The 5,886-nt window shown below is 36.4% G+C and overlaps 1 long non-coding RNA gene across 2 annotated transcripts; it reads left to right on the top strand.

The window, feature by feature from the left end:
* The first annotated feature begins 229 nt into the window (after window positions 1-229).
* On the top strand, window positions 230-5,614 carry LOC114231037 (uncharacterized). 2 transcript variants are annotated; one of them, XR_008557677.1, is made up of 4 exons: window positions 230-340; window positions 2,458-2,554; window positions 4,924-4,973; window positions 5,391-5,614. It is a non-coding gene; the product is annotated as an uncharacterized LOC114231037 (long non-coding RNA). The 2 variants fall into 2 exon arrangements; XR_008557678.1 differs by lacking the exons at window positions 230-340; window positions 2,458-2,554 and adding an exon at window positions 3,849-3,874.
* The last annotated feature ends 272 nt before the right edge of the window (window positions 5,615-5,886 follow it).

Genomic DNA, 5,886 nt, shown 5'->3' with positions numbered 1-5,886 from the left:
GCCAGGGGACCCTCCCCCTGCCGGCCCCACCCCTGATTGCTCCCCCAACCCAATCACTGAAGTGTGACCTTCAGTGATTCTAAGTAATCAAAGCTCTCCAGCCTTCATAGACCAGGAACCTGAATGACGAGTGATCAAGAGGAAAACTGCTCATGGTTTGGACCATCAGTCAGGTGTCCAGGAGAGGTGCCCAGCACAACCACCATCTTCCAGTGTTCTCTTTCCACTGCTTACTACCAAAGAGGGCAGTCACATCACACCACAACCTCTCTTTAGAGGGTTTGTCAGCAGGGAACTAAATTGCATTACCTGCCTAAGGAGAGGCTTAGAAACAGAAGCTGTAAGTGTCCCTGACACTAAAACGCCTTTGAAACTTCAACTCATCCAAAAGCCAACAGCAAACGTGTATACACCCTGCAAAGATCTTTGACACTAATAACTCCCCCTGGCCGGCCCCGCCCCCCCCCAACTTACTCCTCCTCAATCGGGGGCGGGGGCCAGCCAGCCAGGGAGAGGGGCCACAGGTGGTGGCTAGCTGGTCCCGCCCCCAATCGCCCCCCCCCCCACACACCCTGATGGGGATAGGCAGCCGGACCCCACTTGTGCACAAATTTGTGCACTGGGCCTCTAGTTCATAAATAAATAAACAGATATTAAGGAGTACCAGCTATCTATCCATATCTATTTTTCTGTACTTTTTTTATTTGTAAGGCAGATAATCAACAGTATGATGACCCCTGTCATTATCCATAGTTAACCACTCGCAACAGAAGTCAATGCTTATTCTACTGTTTCCATATGGGACAAGAAGGATGAGCCTGGGAAAATATTGTTATAAATAATCTCTTTGTAAAATACCAGATGGTTTTCCAGTCATCTTGTCAATACATACATAAAATTAACCAAATGACAATACAACTAAAGAAGATAGTACATTTCAAGCTAAGTAGTGCTAGTTCTAAAATATTAAGTACAAGTATGATCTAAGAAACATTAACCTTATCTGAAGAATCTGTCTCAACTGACTATTATCTAACAGCTGAAAAAGAACTTGTTTGTCTGACTAATACAGCAATCATGAAGGGGGGTTATAAGTCTGTTAATCAATTTTGACCTAGGAGTTGACATCAAGTCTAGAACTAATGAACTTTTTTTAAACACACACACACCTACACAGCTCTCTCTCTCTCTCTCTCTCTCTCTCTCTCTCTCTCTCTCTCTCTCTCCCTCTCTCCTTCACTCCCTCTCTCTCATTCTCTCTTCCCATACATACATGTTATTTTCTGTATTAATCATTTAATTCTTATAATAGCACTATGAAATAATGGGTAGAGAGATTAAATATCCAAGTTATATAAATATTGGTTACAAAACCAGGTTTTGAATTTAGCAGTCTAGTCCAGGGAACATATTCTTGCTTATTATGCTATTTATTAAGGGATAAACCAAGGCTCAGAGAGGCCAACTTTCATATGTATTCATACCACTTGACTTGTATTCCATGACCATAATATTCCCACTACTCATTTTCCAAATAAGAAACTTCTCATGAATATAAACCCCCAAAGTTGAAAAGCATTTCAGGTAAAATTGTCTTGCTCCTTTTTTGTTATATGTTACAGAAACAGGATCTACTTGGGAAAAGATAGAGATTAACAAAGTAAAATGTATGAGCTATTAGTTATTATAAAAATATACCTACACCTTAAAAGATACTAATCTTTTCATGATAATCTTATCTTCAATAATTTTTAAATGTAAGTTTTCTCATCTTACAAAATAGTATTTATATTGATATACTTGTTAGTTTTCTATATTTAATATGCATAATTGATAAGGTTTTAGTTTTTATTGGTAGAAAAATTATTTCTACCAAGTTGAACAAGGCATACATCTGAAAAGGGATGAGAATGCCATCAAGCATGTCATTTAATGATGAAGTATAACATTGCCATTAAATTTGGAGAATAAAACCAATCAGATTTAGCTTAAATTGTGTGCCTTGTCCCTAACTTATAAGGTGATAAGTGGACAGAGTTTTATGAATGAACAATCTTAAAAACTTTTAGTAGCTTGCAATGTTTCCCACTGGTTTAATTGTGTGTTTTTTTTATTTTAATGAAATGAAATAAAAATGCATTATTCAATATCATTTTGTTTCTACTTTGTTTCTTGCAGGTCATATTGAGAGTTGACTAAGCAATGTATGCGTTCAACAGACTGATTTTATTTTTATCGCATGCCTCACAAAACTGATTTAGAAACTTAAATATGTGTCACAAAAATATTAAATTATGAGCAGTCAGAGTTTATTGAATTGCGAAATCTAACAAGAGCGGTTGGCTGTCAAAGTAAAGGAATAGTCTTCCAATGTAGCCAGCCACATTCAAGAAATTCTTATAGGAATCTAGAAGATTCTGAACTGTCATGATTATAGATACCATGTCAATTTTTCAGAAGCCAGTTTTTGGAAGACTCCTTCTTCTGCATGGGTCTCCATATAATTCCCATCACAAAGTGATTTGGATTGACTTTAGAATTGAAATGAGACTGAGTAAGTTTGGAAAACATCTCCACCACTGGCACATGTAGAGATATGTTCTACGTGGACATCATTCCTACATTATCTCTGCCTCACAGAACCTTCATCACCTTTCAGCTATCAGCAGAATCTAGTTTCACTCTTGTCTCTACTTCATCATTTTCTCTTGCTATTAATGGATCTATGTGATGTGTCGATCCCCTCCTGCTACCATCACTCAGAAACAGGGTGTTAGGATGCTTTGAAGTGTATACCCGAATGCCAACCTGTGCTATAACGCATATGTTGGTGGGAAGGGGGGAACAAAACCCCAATGGCTTACAAGGATAATAATTCATTTTAAAGGTCTCATGATTCCCAGCAAAAAATGTTCTATGCCTAAAAAATGGAATTATACTCCAGCAATGCCCCTCTTACTCAAAGCCAGACTTCAAGCAAACACATTCCCCTGCAGCTTGAGTCCTGAGACTCAAGGTAAATGACAAAAATTATCCTGGGTGTACTAAGGCCCCTGCAGTAAAGCTGGGTAGTTCATAGACCTTCTCTTGGAGACTCATTGATGCTTGCTTAACATGCAAACAGGGAAATGGCAGATCTGATGTAAGACACTAGCTCTGTAACACATCTGCTCTGTGCTCACTCCTTACCCTCTGCCAATTTGCATTTCCTCCTTTGAGAAGGGGGATAATAACACCTATTCCTAGAGTTGCTGGGGACTCTAATTGGCAAAATAATCTTTTGGTCGAAAGGTACTTACACTTGGGGGGAAATTCAGCATTTTAAATATGTATGTTGTTTTCATCAGTGTAACATATATTTGTTGACAAGTATTTTTTTAATCTATTTCTGGCTAGTTTAGATGCCATGAAAGCATCCTAATAAGGGATAGAGGGAGGGGCAGATGACTTTTGGGATAATAACAATATCCTGCTTAACTATTGCTGTGTAATAAATTACCCTCAAATTTAGTAAATTAAAACAGAACACATGTATCCCACAGTCTGTTGGGTCAGGATTTTGGAAGTAGTTTAGCTGGGAGGCCCTGGGTCACAGTTTTTCATGAGGTGGAGGTCAAGACATAGGGCAGGGCTGCAGCTTTGGTAGGTTTGACAGGACTTCCGAGATGGGGCACTCATATGACCTCATCACACAGCCACTGGCTTCTCTAGAGTGTTTCAATAGAGACTGGGGTAACTACAGTGAAGGCCACAGTATCCTTTATGACCTAATCTTGGGAGTAACATTCCAGTATGTCCTCTGTATTCTAATTCTCGAACTGATCCATCCTGGTACCTGTGAGAGGGCACTTCCCAAGGGTGTGAATACTAGAAGGTCGGGATCATTGGAGGCCAGGAGCTTTTCACAAATAAAACAACATTATGAAGAAAGAAGATAGTATAAATGACTTTCCTAGGGTCACAATTATTATGAAACTACTCAAAATGGTAACTGATAAATGCGTGTGATTTCACAATATTTTCTTTACATCCTCTTGGTTCTCTTAGTTGATTAAGATATAATAATTCTATTCTGACGTTAACCAATTTAAACTTGAGTAAATTAAAACAATTATAGTACTGATTTTTTTATAAAAAATATAAACAAAATGCAATGCTTAAATACGATGACAGAAAGTTAATTTAAATAGATTATAACAAAGAGAAGAGAAATTTTATTTAAAAATAGAAGATAAAAAAGGTAGAAATTTTATTTAGTGTAACATATTGGACCATTTTCCAAGTTATATATTCTAAATATTCAACTCATACCTCTAGCAAAATTTTACAAAATAAATACAAAAACAAGTAGGAGAGAAGTGTTATTCAATTTACTGTCTATAAAACTATCGTTCAAATCCTGAGTCAGCAATTAGCCTAATACTAATATATTGTGCAGTCTGAACAAGATAATGATAATGGGTAATGAACTATACTCCTAAGTTATTATAAGTGAATAGCAGCTTTAAACAGTTTTTTTAAACAGCTGATTTCAGCATAAGTATTAAGCACTATTTGGTCATTCGTTTCTACTTGACTGAGTTGTAGTCAATGTTACTGAAGAACTAATTAAATTTTACATGGAAGTTAACCAACAAAATATTTTAAACATGATTTTTTATACAAGGTTTTAAAAATCCCAACTCATTTTAAGATTCAAAGGCATTGGCAAATCTTATGCCTTGCAGGGAGCATTTGAAAACAGGAATGAAGATAAAACTATGTCATATCAGCAAACTCAATCATCTAAACACTTTAGCATTAAAAATTCTAAAAACAAATCAGATTTAGACTGGGGAATATTAATGACTGTGAGCAGAATTAAAATAATACAGCATTTTTCTATATTTACTGACTTAGATCCTCATCTAAATTTGTTCTTAGACTAGTACCCAGAAACTTTGCCCCAACAGACATCAAAGTTGACAGATCAGGTGAGATTGTGTGTCTGTATACATGTGTGTGTGCACGCATGCATAACCTTGAACTGTTCTACTTCTAAGGATCATGGATGTGAGTGTTCTCTACATCTAATTCAAATAAATGTTCTGGAGGATTAAACTGATCTTTATACTTCTGAGTAAAAGTAACCCTTTTACTTTTGTGAATATGATGATCATGGTGCAATTTAGTCCCTAGTGGTTATAATGAATGGGTCATGTTTCTTAATTTTTTTGAATATGACATTTTGAAGACAGTGTGTTATCACTTATCTTAGGATGCAGAACTGCAGTATGCGTAGATGTTTCCAATTGTAATCTCCCTCATGTACCTTCGAAAAATTAAACTAGGGTTGAGTTTCCTTACCCAGCAAATCAAGAACTAGAACTTTCTTTTTGCTCTTATTCCAGGGATTTTCACCCTACACTGTACCACTAGGATGACAGTCCTAGCTGTGCCTACAGAAGTCTCTGAAGCTCATTCAATTGTGGACTCCACTCATGGTGGTGCAGTATCTGTATTCCATGTAGAACCTCCTCCATGAGTTTTACTGTATCTGTGTAACCTCTGCAGTAATGTGTATTTTTTTAATTAATCAATTTAGCTAAATAAATGTACACTATGATAAAATAAACATTTCATTCTCATAAAATTACTTTTCTATAAATTGAAATACATGCAAAATAACTTCTAAACAAAATGTGGGTATGTTTTCAAAAGACTTATATTATTTCCTTGCTGAAAACTGAGCTCAGATCTGCTCTCTTGTTAAATATGGAAAGTCCCAGGTTTTTGAGTGGTGACAAAGATATATTTGCAATACCTCATGATGTCCACTGAGGCTATCAAAAGACTGAAATCAACCATGAAAAGGGACTTTCTTGTTATGTGATCCAACTCAATACC

The sequence above is a fragment of the Eptesicus fuscus genome, chromosome 2, assembly GCF_027574615.1.
Source record: "Eptesicus fuscus isolate TK198812 chromosome 2, DD_ASM_mEF_20220401, whole genome shotgun sequence".
NCBI lineage: Eukaryota > Metazoa > Chordata > Mammalia > Chiroptera > Vespertilionidae > Eptesicus > Eptesicus fuscus.
Note: the sequence above shows the minus strand (reverse complement) of the source record. Positions and strands in the feature narration are given on the sequence as shown.